This window comes from Rhineura floridana, chromosome 5, assembly GCF_030035675.1.
Source record: "Rhineura floridana isolate rRhiFlo1 chromosome 5, rRhiFlo1.hap2, whole genome shotgun sequence".
Classification (NCBI taxonomy): Eukaryota; Metazoa; Chordata; class Lepidosauria; order Squamata; family Rhineuridae; genus Rhineura; species Rhineura floridana.
In genome coordinates this window covers 61,930,232-61,946,799 of record NC_084484.1, presented here as the reverse complement: position 1 = coordinate 61,946,799, position 16,568 = coordinate 61,930,232, and positions in this window count along the sequence as shown.

The window sequence follows — 16,568 nt, the reverse complement described above, 5'->3', positions numbered from 1 at the left end:
TTCATTCATATTATGGCAGTCAGTCAGAAGAACCAACCTTCCAAGGCATTTTCAATTTCACCACAGCAGTGGAAGGTATCACAAACTGAGAATAGACTCAAGGCAGGATTGAGAACTGAGAACCAAGGGTCATTTCAACGGCTGTGACTGTGAGCAATGCTGGATCATTCCAGAAATGATCTGAGAAATATATTGAAAAATCAAATGATCTGGAGCTTCCATAGCTGTATTTGGGTAGCTTCTGCATTTGGCATTGACCAAATATAAAAAGAGATATTGTGGGCCATGCTTGTGTATTTATACTTCTGTATCCAGCCTTTAAAAATAAAATGTTTCACAAGGCGGCTTACAAATGGAGAAATAATAAATCAACAAAACCTTTTCTCTCTCCTATTTCTGAAAGACAGGGTTCAGCAGGTTGAAGGGTCTTTGCCTAGCCAGTGGTCAGGCTGGAATATAGACCTCCTTGCAGCTAATGAACCTGGTCTTAAGTTATTAAACATTAGCATCCACTCGCATGTAACAAAACAAGACACACACAAACTACAACCTTCCTGTTTCTCATGATGTGAATCATCATTTGTCCAAATAAAGATGTTCAGCAGTTCTGATATAATCCTTTGCAGTTTCATTCCTATTGTGAGAGGTGTAGAGTGCCTTTATTCAAAGGGAAATGGCATCCTTTTTTTAATTTGCAAGGTTGCTCCCAAATATGTCATACTGATGGCTTTGTGACAAAGTGTCAGACTGTGTTTACTGCTGTATTTATGGGACTAGAAAATGAGCCTCTGGAGGTGCCGTAAAGCATCCATGAACGTTATAATGTTAGAATCCCTTCTAAATTAAGCATCAGAATTACTAAACAGCATAATGAATGTTTTGTGAGCATCAACTAGTTTTTAAAAGAAATTGTTGAGACAGAACCATCAGACTATACGATCCTCATACATAAACATTTCAGGAAGCCTGATACACAGGCAAATACTTTATGCGTTAGAGAAAGAGATCTGTAAACGCGTATTAAAGCAAAACCTCCTCATTGTGATTTCGGCTATTTTCAGTGCTAATTTAATCAGTGCCAGTCTATTTTTAATTCCCTGAAAGTCTTATATGGAACTTGAATATTTTGCTTTGGCTATTGCAAGGATTGATTTCCCGTGATGGGTCTCTAGGCTTCAAAACTATTTGTTTTAAAAGAACTGAAGTGTTTGCCCGAAATGCTGTGATAATATAGCTGGCACTGAGCCTGTAGATACTAAAAGTATTTAGTACATACTGATTATTCTTTCGTGCAGGAGTCAAGTACCCTCCATTTTGAACATAAGAATAATTTCAATGGGGTTAACCGCTTTAAAACCTATATTGGATTGTAATCATACTACAACCTTTAGGATACTGTGCAGCAATACTGAGCCATTGGAAGTGGCAAGATGGTTTCAGCTTCATTTATTTGCTTAGTTCATTTAATTGATTGGCATACTAGGGCCAGATTAACTAGAGTGTCTATTATAGTGGGCTTGGTCAAGGAAAAGACTTGGCTTATAACAGTCTTTTGTTCTAAAGAAAGACGTCTTGGCCATGTCTGAGCAATTAGGTAACAACAAGGATAATTTTACATTTTATTTATTTATTTGGTAAGGGCATAAGCTCTCTTAGTAAGTGGTAGAGCACACTTACAAACAGTACATTCACAAGAACAGTAGGCCATAAACCAATGATAAAATCAAAATGCATAAAAACACAAAGGAACACCTTGGCAAATAAAACAATCCTCACTGGCCCACCATCAACACTGGTGCCAAGTGAGCTTCTTTGGGAAGGTCACTGTAAGGGTGAAAGCCCTACTTGCCTGACTTCTGATGGCAGGAGAACTGAGTAAAGCCTCTGATGATGACCATAAGGTTTGGGCAGGCACACATGGTAGGAGGCAATCCTTCAGAGTCTCAGAGATCACCAATGGCTGCTGATCCCCAGAATGATATCATTCCATGTGCTGTAAAGCCAATTGCAAAGCACAACTAGAAGGCACAAGGGGAAGAATATTTTTAGAAAATCAAGATACCCATCCAGTGTTGGCCCCTTCCTGTATAGGTTGTTGGGCCTGGATACTTAAACCTCCGGGTTGTTCAGTATGCTAAACACAGTACAGTGTAAATATAGTACAGTTCCCTGCTTAGTGATGTTTTGTTTTATTCTCTAAAATTGAATCTGTATCTTGGGTCATAAGCACACACATAAAACATTAGCTTTCTCAACAACACAGTACCACTGATGATAGCAACAGCAAAACCATATGTTACCCATTTGATTTACCATCAGCAGCAACTGCCTTTCTGCCCACAGTTGTTCTCTGCTTAATAATATTGGTTCATAAGTGTATATCTGTTATTAACTAGCATGATATGCATGTGAATAATTTTTAATAGAAATCATGATGTCTACAGTTTTGTGCTTCTATAAATCCTTTCTTTCATTGCTGAACTGTTGGAAAACCAAAAGTATTTCCCCATTGTGTTAAGAACAGAATGGTTTTGACTTGCCAGTTTCTGAGCAAATGGGAAACTATTGAAACTGAGCATCTGTTTCGCCACAGGGTGTGGTACATCTGGGCAGGGATTTGCATTTGATACCAACAAGGCAAGGGAAAACATAATGTTGATAAGTTCTAACAAAATATTTATTAAAAGCCAGGATTAAGAAACAGCAGGTATTTACAGTCCTTTGGTCACTGCTAGGACATCTGTTAACAGCGGTGTCAATCTCCTGTGAGCCAAATCGGCTATGAGTTCGAGGCCCTCTGAGACATGGTCTGATGTCTGATGTGTTGCATTTGATACAGGCCCTTTCCAGGACAAAGATGACTGATTTTACTCAGTCATCATTAGTTTTGTATTTTTAAGTGGCCAAAAGAGGGCGTGGCCACACTACAGAAATATTCTCTAGTTGTTTACCAGTGGGCTGTGCACATCTATTCCGATCCCCCCCCCAATGGCCTCGATCTCTGAGCCCTGAGGAGGGCCAATCTGCCTTGTCCTGATGATGGGACCACTCAGCCTGCTCTGGATAATTCTCCAAAGTTATTGGGGGGCTGGAGCTCAGGGGCTTTTGAATTACATTATCTCCTTTTCCCCCTTCTGAGAGCAGGTGGGTGAAATCAGCACCATGCAAGAACTGCTTTGCATCCAATATGGAGTACATTTGTAGGGCAGCACACACACCCAGAGAAATGGGGGAGAGATTCTTCCTCCCAACTGTGCTTGCTCTTGCAGGATCACTAGCAATCTTGGGTGATCATACAAGACCCTGAGCAGTGCACAGTCAAAGCCAGGCCTCAGGGTGGACATTGTTGGAGTGGACTATCAGAGTCATGTAAGAGGTCAGTATTGGTTAGGGGGCTCTCTGGCACCTGCCCTGCAGTGTCCTCCCTCCAGAGGCCAGTGCCCAGCACTGGATATTGTTGCTCACCCTCCACACCACACACCACCCCAATAGCCCTGGATCAATGTGGGCAGCCATACCCATCCCATAACAATCTGGGGCTATCTGAACCCTACTCAGCTAAGGCCCAAAAGCCTCCAAAGAGGCCTAATTCAGCTTGGAGCTCAGGCCTTGGCCAAATATGGAGCACAGCCCTATTCACTCTTCTCACAGTTTCTCATGCACTTACTGCTGTAGCCAAAACATACTGGTTAAGGCACCTGGTGTTTCCATACAGCCCTATTCACTGTTCTCACAGTTTCGCATGCATTTACTGCTGTAGACAAAACATACTGATAAGGCACCTGGTGTTTTCATACAGATTCCTGTTGAGTTGTTCTCATGCTGTGAACTGAACCTGTATTCCACAGCTTAGCAATCATCAAAGAGCTATAAGAAGCATTGATGTTTTTTGTTGTTGTTATGTGCCTTCAAGTCGACTACAACTTATGGCGACCCTATGAATCAGTGACCTCCAAGAGCAACTGTCATAAACCACCCTGTTCAGATCTTGTAAGTTCAGGTCTGTGGCTTCCTTTATGGAATCAATCCATCTCTTGTTTGGCCTTCCTCTTTTTCTACTTCCTTCTGTTTTTCCAAGCATTATTATCTTTTCTAATGAATCATGTCTTCTTATTATGTGTCCAAAGTATGATAACCTCAGTTTTATCATTTTAGCTTCTAGTGATATTTCTGGTATAATTTGTTCTAACACCCAATTATTTGTCTTTTTCGCAGTCCATGGTATGCGCAAAGCTCTCCTCCAGCACCACATTTCAAATGAGTTGAGTTTTCTCTTATCCGCCTTTTTCACTGTCCAACTTTCACATCCATAAATAGAGATCGGGAATACCATGGTCTGAATGATCCTGACTTTGGTGTTCAGTGATACATCTTTGCATTTGAGGACCTTTTCTAGTTCTCTCACAGCTGCCCTACCCAGTCCTAGCCTTCTTCTGATTTCTTGACTATTGTCTCCATTTTGGTTAATGACTGTGCCGAGGTATTGATAATCCTTGACAAGTTCAATGTCCTCATTGTCAACTGTAAAGTTACACAAATCTTCTGTTGTCATTACTTTAGTCTTCTCGACGTTCAGCTGTAGTTCTGTTTTTGTGCTTTCCTCTTTAACTTTCATCAGCATTCGTTTCAAATCATTACTGGTTTCTGCTAAGAGTATGGTATCGTCTGCATATCTTAAATTATTGATGTTTCTCCCTCCAATTTTCACAACTCCTTCATCTTGGTCCAATCCCGCTTTCCGTATGAGATGTTCTGCGTACAGATTAAACAAATAGGGTGATAAAATACACCACTGTCTCACACCCTTTCCGATGGGGAACCAATCGGTTTCTCCATATTCTGTCCTTACAGTAGCCTCTTGTCCAGAGTATAGGTTGCGCATCAGGACAATCAGATGCTGTGGCACCCCCATTTCTTTTAAAGCATTCCATAGTTTTTCATGATCTACACAGTCAAAGGCTTTGCTAGCACAGGGTGATTTTCTTCTGAAATTCCTTGGTCTGTTCCATTATCCAACATATGTTTGCGATATGATCTCTGGTGCCTCTTTCCTTTCTAAATCCAGCTTGGACGTCTCGCATTTCTTGCTCCATATATGGTAAGAGCCTTTGTTGTAGAATCTTGAGCATTACTTTACTTGCATGGGATATTAAGGCAATAGTTTGGTAATTACTGCATTCTGTGGGATCCCCTTTCTTTGGAAGTGGGATATATATTGAACGCTTCCAGTCTGTGGGCCATTGTTTAGTTTTCCATATTTCTTGACAATTTTTTGTCAAAATTTGGACCGATTCAGTCTCAGTAGCTTGTAGCAACTCTATTGGTATGCCATCTATTCCTGGAGATTTGTTTCTTCCAAGAATTTTAAGAGCAGCTTTCACCTCACATTCTAAAATGTCTGGTTCTTAATCATATGGTTCCTCTGTGAATGAATCTGTCATCCTTTCATCTCTTTTGTAGAGTTCTTCGGTGTATTGCTTCCATCTTCCTTTTATTTCATCTCGGTCAGTCAGTGTGTTTCCCTGTTGATTATTCAACATCCCTACTCGTGGTTTAAATTTCCCTTTCATTTCTCTAATCTTTTGGAATAGGGCTCTTGTTCTTCCCATTTTGTTGTCCTTTTCTATTTCTATACAATAACTATTGTAATAGTTTTCTTTGTCCCTACGTACTAGTCGTTGTATAGTTGCATTTAGGGTTCTGACTGTGTTTCTATCTCCTTTTCCTTTTGCTTTCCTTCTCTCTTTAACCATTTTAAGAGTTTCTTCAGTCATCCATTGAGGTCTTTCTATCTTTTTAACAAGAGGTATTGTCTTTTTGCATTAGCTCGGTGAGTGCCTTCTGACCTGCGGGTTTCATCTTCCAGCACTATCTCGTGTTGCATTTTGGATACTCTGTTCATAGGGTTTTCGTGGTAAGAGGTATTCAGAGGTGGTTTACCATTGCCTTCCTCTGAGTTTGGATGCATCTTAGTCTGGTGTCTCATTTTTGACCATTCCGCCATGGGTGCCCCTGCTAGGAGTCTATGCTCTTGGTCTAGACTCCTGATGGCATTGCTCTCAGCTTCTTCAACACTCTCAAACCCCCTCACCACGTTAAGGTGTGCATCCTAAAGGGGGCATTGATGTTTAAGGGATTTTTTTTATGAATAGCTGTACTTTGACCCTCATATATAATGGCTTCTACTAAGCATGGTTTCAAAGCCTAAATGCATACCAGTAAAAGTGTGCTGATAAGGAAGTAGTATATGTCACCTAACTCATGCTGGTAACCCTTCATGTGACATTATAGCATCTAAACACTTACACACACACACACACACACACACACACACACACACACACTTTGATTTTTGTACAGAGTTCAGTGTTTTGCTAAACTGCTTTCCCAGATCAAGTTTTAATGTAACCACCTGTAAAAAAACTCATCTCTAATTTGTTCACTTCATCTTTGTTGCACCATGGAAAAAAGAATGTGTTATATATGTCTTAGATTTCTTCATCAGTTACCTTTTGTTTGTCTTACAGCTATAGCAGGACACTACATACTTCTTTTAAATCTGTTTATTTAGTCATCTAGTACCTAGCTAATCTCCTCCCATAGCAAACCTATATTACCTGAATGTAGTAGTGTTGTTTAACCTGGCAAGCAGAGAACTAAGAAAGCTAGGCTATAATTTAGCATTACAAGCATGTGCTTTTTCTGTACTCCCCTGTCCTCTTCTATTTTGGCATAGCTGTGAGGAGATCAAAGACATTTGCTTCCAATTTCAACTAACCATGGTTTGTTGTTGCATCCAAACACAAACAAGTTAGTTGTTTTGTTAGTGTTAACAATGGTTTATTAAAACAAACCAACTTAAAGCCATGGTTAATGATCTTGACTCATTTTAATGAACCATGGTCAGTGCTAACCACTGTTCCAATTGAGACATAACAACAAACCATAGTTAGCTGAAAATGGAGCCGGGCGTTACTAATCTCCTCCTTGTCACCATGCTGGAGGCTTGTGAACTTAATGCTAAAGAATGCATTATGTGCAAACTGAGCCACTGTTGGCATGGCTATGTAGCTTATCCCAGTGAACCCAACCTGGATATATTAAGAGAATAGCAGTGATAACTGAGACATGAGTTATAGGTATACTTAAAAAAAAAGTTTTAAAATGTATTGTTAGTTAGGTATTTAAATATATACAGGGATACAGTTGCTTCTGTATTCAGCTTCTCTATAGCTCACTGCTATCACTTAATGTTAAACAAGAGTAATGAAATGTTGCAGAAACAAGAAGGATATACTTTATGGAACAAATGTTAGTAGGTAATTTTCCTCCTTATAATCTGAATACTTAAATTTGAATACTTAAATTTGAATACTCAAACAAGAAATTCAATTATATACATTCCAGAGATCCAAACTATTTCCTTGATCTATATCTGGTTAATCAAGTATTATCTGATAAATTAACTTCTTTACAAATGTTTCTATTTGCTGTTGCTATCTAAGCCTTTTGGGTGAATGATGGTTTGGGACAGAGTTTTTTGGTCAGTGAGGAAATCCAGGTTTCTTGAGAGAAGATTTTATAGAGTTCTGGTCTGAAAGTGGGGCAAAAGAAAGGCAGTGGATGGAAGGACCAGAGGAAACGGTTTACTTTCTGAAATAACCAATGAATAAAATAATATATATGGGAAACATGGACTAAAGATATATTTTTCTCTTATTTGTAGGAATGCTGTTGAAGAGAACAAAAAACTATATGCAATTTATGACACCAGGTGAGTCTTACAAGATTACTTCAGAATGGGAATGATCGCTAAATTGTGACAAAGGATAATGAAGATGCATAAACATATACAGCTACATGCATGAAAAATTAAACTATGCCACACACATATGCTACTCAACATAACCAAAACAATTACCTATAATAGTGAACTGAAGTGGTTGAGTGCCTACCACTTTGAAAGAGAAACAGGGTCACCCCCAAAGGAGGGAGTGGTTTCTACATCAGTGAGGGACTCCCTAGGCACACAGAAATAGAGCAGTTTGTGAAATAAATAAATAAATGTCCAAAATGGCCCAACAAAGACGTGAGATTCAGGGACTGGGGGCAGAAAGATTAAATACAAAATTAGAGTAACTCATCTCATTTCTGGAGAGGAAACTTCTGGGTTCAAATTGAATATTGCCTCCTTTGGAGGTTTTTTTTGGGGGGACAGTAGAGAGATGGTAATAAACTGCTGAACACTCGTAGTTCTTTCTTCCACCCTGGGAGAGAAAACAAAAAAAGTTCTAAAGGAACCAGGATTTTGGAAGGCTGTGTGAATCTATCCATTAGTCTATGGTTGAGAACAATTGAAACATGGAATGTTAGGGTGTCAGTTAAAAAAAAAGATGAAAATGGGGGGCAGGGGGAGAAAAGCGGCAGGCACTTCAATCAAACATCAACAGAATCGAGAAGAGTGGCTGTGGCAGCAACCTAGTAACCACAATTGTTTGCTTGGCTACAAAGGGCAGAAAGAAAGCGTAGACCCCTGCTGAAGTTACTTATGTAAAAGTTTGAGTTTTTTTAGTAATTGGTGAAAAATCCACTCCATCCTTTAACTCTAAGAATGATTACAACCATTTTCACATTTTTGTGCTCCAATTCAGACAACTTTTAATATTTTTCTTTTTTCATGAGCTAACGGGAAAACCCCCAGAAAATCTGAAGTCTAGAATAGAAATGACACAGAGCTGCATGCATGTTTTCATCACTTTTATATAGGTATAGTAATATATATAACAAACCAAATGCTGATTCTGAAAGTTGCATGTCTGAGTAGATAAACAATGGGAGAAGGAGCTATTTCCCACTTTCCTATTGAAGTATCTACTGCTGAGCTACTTTTCCACCACAGGTGAAAATATATTCATGTATTTCCCCCATGGGTGGAAAACCAGATGCAGCTGGGGGTATGCGTGCAATTTTGAGCAGAAAACTGCCAGAGAAGAAAGGGTTAAACAGCTTCTGCCTACCTCCTTCCCCTGCCATTCCTCAACTCAAACTTGCAGCCTCCTGAGGCTACTTTTGATTAAAAACAAAACTGGGGGAAAGAAACACACAACTGTATATTATGTCTAGTTTGGCCCTAAAGAAAAAAAGTCTTGAAAATGATGCATGGTGCTTTGTTTTTTAATCAAAGCACATGGCTATTCATAGAAGCTGACATTTGCTTTCCTGAGAACTTGTGTCTGTGACTGAAAGGTTTTTGGCAGCTTACTGAGATGGGGTTTATAACATATTGGCTTATCAGACATAGCAATGTTTAAAAAAAGAGGAGGTTGTTGCAAGATTATTGTGCACCTTCTGATTAGATATGTCCTTTATTTGATCATGAGGTACATATACATAGGCATAGTTCAGTTCTATAGGCACAAAATATTCTGTGTAATAAAGTTATGACACTGACACCTGCCTTCCCATATGCTCTAGATAATATTGAGCCTACAATGGAAAATCCAACATTTATGATCATGGTATGCAACTGTGCCATGGATTAATTTCTGAGGCCTGAAAAGCAAATGCAGCATTCATAGACAGCCATGAAATGACCACAATGTAACCGGGGGGGGGGGAGATCCAATACAGCAGATTTAATTAAAAAAAACCTGGCTAGCAATCACTTTCCTTGAGGTTCAGTTTGTGGTAGGAGTGATGAGCCAACATTTCCCCTGTCACCTTTTAAAACAGGTCTTTTCACCTGGCCCTCAGGACTCTCACTAAACCATGTCCCCTATCCAGGACATACCCCTCACTGGTCCCACTCTACACCCTCCTCAATGTGTCCTTGAATTGTGACAATGCCTTTTGATTGCCCAGACGGAGGATGGAGAGATCTGGTGTGTTTTGTATGTGTGTGTGGAGAAACCTCTGGCTTTTGTATGGCTGGAATTTAGCCTCCTGTAAAAAAGTAAGAGTCACATCCACTACCCCATCCACTTTTGTCCCAGCTCCACCTGCCACTGGCATGCAACCCCTGGAGGATTTCCAAAGAAGGAACTTGGCTCTTGGGCTGAAAAGGGATCCCCTTGTTTTAAAGAGACTGGCTAGTGGTTCTGTTGACAAAGATGAAACATCTCTACATCCCTTTATCCTCCAGGTTTGTGACTTGGGATTTCAGGGGTTCAGATTTGGCCCAAGAGTTTCCAGCTGCTGATCCCAAGGGTAAACACTAACATTTACTAAAGAGTTTGTGAGAGCCATACACAAATTTAAAAGTGGATGGAATCATAGACCATGCTTTATCTTAAAGTGGAATACGAGATCCATAGATTAGATCTTTGTTTAAGGAGAATGCATATAGAATACAGTCCTGACAATATTTGCAACTTCTGCCCATGCTCCTAGGGTGAAGTGTAGGATTATGTACTATGCTGGTGTCACCCATCTCATTATAGGGCATATTACTAGCACACTATATACAAATGTGTTCTGCTGTAACCATGCAGGAAGAAGATAATAGATTTGACCAGTAATAGCGTGGAGCAGTCACAGGATTGTGGCAACCATACCACTGAGCAATGTTATGAAAAAAGCTTTGGTCCTGCTTGTGCAGAAGCCCAGAGTTGGCATCAGGGGTAGGCACTGTTTGGCACCTGCTGAGACCAACATAAGGATCCTACCACTATTCTCTGGGTCTCCTAGTCCTGCAGCTCCTCTTCCTTACTACTGCTGCCTGTTCACCTGCCCTCTCCAACTACTGTATGTAAGCAATGACAAGAGTTAGGAGATGGAGCAACAATTTACTCTGGTCAGTTGTACTGATGGGGCTCAGAGGCAGAGGGCAACCAATCAGGCAGCAGTGCCTTGGAGAAGGAGGAGTCCCACTGAGGTCCACTTGCTGAAAGTCCACCCCCTGCAAACATTTTTTTGTTAAATTAAAAAATTAACAGCACTTGTTTCGGTTGGATTATACCCTATATAAGGAAAGTGTGACACAGACAAATCATTTTAAATGGAGCAGTATCAGTCTGATAGTGACACTGCTAACATCAAAACACATGCCCTGAGATTAGGCTCTGGAAAAGGTTTTCATGGTTTATGCTGAACTGGAGAAAAGCCCACTACATTGGGTACCTATTGACTAGGGCAGGGGTTCCCAAACTGTGGTCCATACACCACCAGTGCTCCACAAGCTTCATTCAGGTGGTCCATGGTGTATCTGTAAAAATACAATTAAAATCATTAGAAAGTTCTGTTTGGAGGTTTGAGAAATTTTTGGAAATTCAAAATGGCTACTACCATAAATAATAGCTGCCTCCTTTGCCATTCAGTGGGGAACAGTTGGATATATACAGAAAATAACACACACTTTTTACAGGGTGAACAGATTGTTCTTCCAACAGCTCATTTTATTCAAGAGGTTCAGCATTAAAAACCCCTCCAACAAAATGCAAAGGGGTGAAACAACATTTTCAGTAACTATGTGTTGTTGCATGGAACCCCTTTTCAAACCTGTAATACTAAATAATTCTTTATACTTGGATTTTTTCCTTTTTAAATAAGAATGACTTTCAAAATTCCAAATATGGTTTATTTGAAAGCAAAGCAAACAGCCTAAAAGGTACCCCATGTCATTTCTTGTTGGGGAGGGGAAGGGGAACATCAGAGATCAACAGTGTAGTCTAACCAGATACAAGCCCCATTAAAATCGGCGGAACTTACTCCCAAATAAATATGATTAACCGATGAAATGATTCAGCAACAAAAACAAAAAAACCAAAGTAGAGGGGACATTTCCACATGTTCATTTTTCTCCAGTAACTGAGTCAATTTCACATTATTATTTATTTGCTCGAATCACTTGTTTCTCATCAGTTCACCTGTGTACCATTCCTCAATCTCCAGATCATTTTTGCAGATCGTTTCAAAATGTTTTTGATTTTGGTGTAAGATAATGGATGAAAGGATATATTCAACTTCATTTTAAAAATTTTTTGGATAGTGTCCCTGTGACATGATAGGAAGGGCAAGCCTGAGTGCTGACAGTTCCTTTGCACAGCAAGCAACTTACACTGCAAAACTATATAAACTTACCACTGAAATCAGCAGGCTTTACTTCTGAATAGACCAATACAGGATTACACTGCTACTGTTTGATTTCCCCATGTCTATGTTTGTAATTCTGGTTGCAAATTTGGGTTCATACCCCTGGTAAATAACCTATAGTGACTGCTCTTGTTCAGATGCAACTCAAAGCCTGGTGGATCTGGATATATTGGCTTATTTATGGAATGCCAAGATCAGCAATCTTGTCAAATTTCATTTTTGTCCTGGAACATCCTTCCCCCTCTCCCTACTTATGTGTACCAGCAGTGACTTTTAGGAAGGGTGCCCCTGTGCATTTTTGATCAAATGTGAGTATTCCGTAGGAGCACCTACAATTTTATATTTAGCATAGTTAAAAGTGGGGCTTCAGTATTTCTGAGGATCTGGCTGCCCCTTCTTCCCCAGTACCTGATATTTCTTTTCTCTTCAGTACTGAAATCTATAATGGCATACCTAATCTGTACCTCCCCTTCCTCAAACTATTTTAATGTTTTTCTCAAACACTTAACTTTTTAAACCACCCGTTTGCTAAAAGAATCATAGAATAGTAGAGTTGGAAGGAGCCTACAAGGCCATCGAGTCCAACCCCCTGCTCAATGCAGGAATCCAAATCAAAGCATTCCTGACAGATGGCTGTCCAGCTGCCTCTTGAAGGCCTCCAGGGTCGGAGAGCCCACTACCTCTCTAGGTAATTGGTTCCATTGTTGTATGGCTCTAACAGTTAGGAGGTTTTTCCTGATGTCCAGTCGAAATCTGGCTTCCTGCAACTTGAGCCCATTATTCCATGTCCTGTACTCTGGGACGATCGAGAAGAGATCCCGGCCCTCCTCTATTTGACAACCTTTCATGTACTTGAAGAGTGCTATCATATCTCCCCTCAGTCTTCTCTTCTCCAGGCTAAACATGCCCAGTTCTTTCAGTCTCTCCTCATACGGCTTTGTTTCCAGTCCCCTGATCATCCTTGTTGCCCTCCTCTGAACCTGTTCCAAGAAGATGGAAGAGCTGAAAATGGGAAGTAGCCAGCTGGACTCACAAAGTAACAAGATTCTGTTCCCACTTTAGGAAAACTCTGAAGACACCGGGTAGCTTCTAGTATTATTCCATGTTTTCTTTTTCTTTTTTTACAAACTGCTAACTAAAAAAGTATATGTTCAAATAACTAATAATACATTATGACCATTTCAAATTTGTCAAGCATCCATGGAAATAAGAAGCAAGCAAATGTTTCATATCCACAATAAATTAGTTTTTCCCCTCACAGACGACCAGCAAGCAAATAGAAATTTCACAGCAAAGTTAAATGGGCAGAATAACCTTAATTATAACAGATTTTACACATCTTACACAAGTGTTGATTTGTTCACACATTGCATTTCCGTCCAATGTACCTATATAGGGCATTACTCAGAAATTCAAATGTCTGATGATGTACATTTCTTTAATAAGAAATCTCATTCTTTTTTTAAACAAGAAAAAAAATCTTCCAGTGCATTATAGATTTTACGGAGAAAGCTGAATATAAGTAGGGCCCCACTCATATGGCAGGTTACATTCCAGGCCTCCGCCGAAAAGCGAAAACCACTGGAAAGTGGGGTCCTACTGTATTCCAGCTGCCGTGCTCCAGCTGACAGCAATCAGGTGTAGCGCACGATCAGCTGGAGTGCGGGGAGCTCACGTGCTCCAGCTGATCACTGTCAGCTGGAGTATGGCGGCTGGAGCTCCCTGTGCTCCAGCTGATCGCCCAGCTGGCATCACTGTATTAACGGAACGCTGAAAAGCGGGGACTTACTGTACATGATATGCAGAATGTGTGGAAGGCTGGGCCAATGAAGCCAAGACAGTCAGGTCTCTCTTAGCCGTATTCTAGGTCAGCAGGATAGGGTTCAGCAGCTATCTTAAAAGGCATCAGACCTGATTATTTAATGTATTATTATGTATCAGAGAGTGAAGGATTTGGATTTTAAAGCTGAGGGTCCAAAATGCATTTTCATTTGCCACAGGAGTTGAGGCATTAAGTCTTGACAGTGCCATGGATTATAGTGACCACAAAGTGAGTTTAGCCCAACATGCATTCTGCCATTCTGTCAGGGCCAATTCATATACACTTAGGGCCTAAACTTAATGATGCCAAATGGCAGCTTCCTTCTCATGCCAAATAGCAACTTTGGGCGGGGTGCTTTAGATGGGACCATGGTGTGGTAGGAAAGAGTTAAACCCACCTCCCCATGTAGTGCATTGCTAATCCTGCCTGGGGGCCCAGAAGCTGATACTGGCACTTTTGCAAAAAAGCAAAAAGAAAAGATTTAGTCAACTTCAAAGCTACCTTCACATGTTATACATCTTATGCATGTGAAGGGGCTCCACAAAAGTGGTGGTGACCCCACTCCTGAGGCTGCACAGGCCCTCATACCTGCCATCTCTGCATTGAGTGAGGACATCTCCAGGAGGCCTGCGCACACAGACTTCTGTGTGTAGGTTTCCATGGGAGCTGGAACCCTGCTTGATCAACTCCCATGGAAACCTATGTGTATGGAGGTTACACATGTAGGCTTCCTCTCTCACACTCAGTGTATGGGCTTCAAAGAACACAGAGCCATGTGACCTCAGTGGCACACCGCTGCTACCCCTTTAATTGCCTGGAGCCCTTTAGTGCACATAACACATGAAGAGGGCTACTGTGATACACTTAATGCTTGACTCTTAAAGGCTGAAAACTAGGGACTGTGCCAAAGCCTCCACAAAAAAACCTGGGGTTTAAAGGAGGGATTTGCAGGAGGGATTTGCAAGTGGCCTCACAGAGGTTTTCTGGAAGACAGTGCCAAGCATATGGGGGAGAAAGAGTGGAGGGAAAGACCTTTGGATTGTTGAAGGTGATGGAGTTAGAGAAGCAAAAGGCCTAGACAGGGATGTAGCCAGATACAAGCCAGAAAGATCAGCAGGGCAAGGCTGTGGAGGGGTTTGAAGGTAAGAAGGAGCTTGCACTGCATCATGGGAGCATACAGGAAGCCAGTGAAGAGACCAGCTGCCATAAGGGTTGCTACTGGACTCACCTTTGGGCTGCAATCACCAAGTGTTCCCTGGTGCTGCGGGAAAACCTGTTCAAACAAAGGACACCTCTGCACAACACTCCCACAATCCTATGGTGACAACCATCATGCCTTGCAGATAGGAGGGGGAATGAAGATCAGGGCTGATGGTGGAAGTAGTGGGAGTTTTTGCTGTTTTCCTGTGGGTTTATGATCTGAGCGGACTCCAGCTTTTGGAGAAAGCATGGTATAAATGTTAGCATTCTCAGCAGATACTTATAAACAGTTTGGACTGCCTTCAAGTCGATCCTGACTTATGGTGACGCTATGAATAGGGTGTTCATGGTAAGCGGTATTCAGAAAGGGTTGACTATTGCCTACCTCTGAGGCTAGTCCTCCCCAGCTGGCCAGAGCCTGCTCAGCTTGCCACAGCTGCACAAGCCAGCCCCTTCCTTGTCCGCAACTGCCAGCTGGGGGCAACTGGGCTCCTTGGGACTCTGCAGCTTCAGCTGCACAGGTGGCAGGGCACATAACCCCTGAGCCACTCACTGTGAGAGTGATCTTTAGCTGGCCCTTGACATCCAGGAGACACAAGCAGGGATTTGAACTCACAGACTCTGGACTCCCAGCCAGGCTCTCCTCTGAAGCCCTGGCCTAACATCATGTCTTAACCATTCAAGGACCCCTGATGAAGTGACCCAAAAGTGGGTTGCCTTTTTGCAATATGCGACAGGCACCTCAAGCATATCTTGGATTGGTGTGAGCCAGAATAGCCACTGGTACAGCCAGTTGACAAGGCCAAGAAGCAGCACCATGGTACCCTTCTGGGAAGACTGGCTGAGTTGAGAGTGGGAGGGACTGCATGGTGGTAGTACTTGGCAGGTCGGCTCCAGAAGGTGGTGCTTGGGGAACATTGCTCAGCACCCTGGACTCCAGTATGGGGTTCCACAAGGGTCAGTTCTGTCCCCCATGCTGTTCAACATCCACATGAAACCATTGGGTGCGGTCATCCAGAGCTTTGGAGTGCGTTGCCATCAGTACGCTGGTGACACGCAGCTCTATTTCTCCTTTTCAACTTCTTCAGGTGAGACTGTCAATGTGCTGAACCAGTGCCTGGCTGCGACAATAGACTGGATGAGGGCTAATAAACTGAGGCTCAATCCAGACAAGACTGAGATGCTGTTAGTGGGTGGTTCATAGCTTGTTCATATGCAGGTTCATAGCTTGGAGGTTCTCCTAGAATCATCTCTGTCACTTGAGGCTCAGGTAGCCTCGGTGGCATGGAGTGCCTTCTACCAACTTTGGTTGGTGGCCTAGCTATGTCCCTATCTGGACAGGGATAACCTGGCTTCAATTGTCCATGCTCTGGTAACCTCCAAGTTAGATTATTGCAATGCACTCTCTGTGGGGCTGCCTTTGAAGACAGTTTGGAAGCTGCAGCTTGTGCAAAAT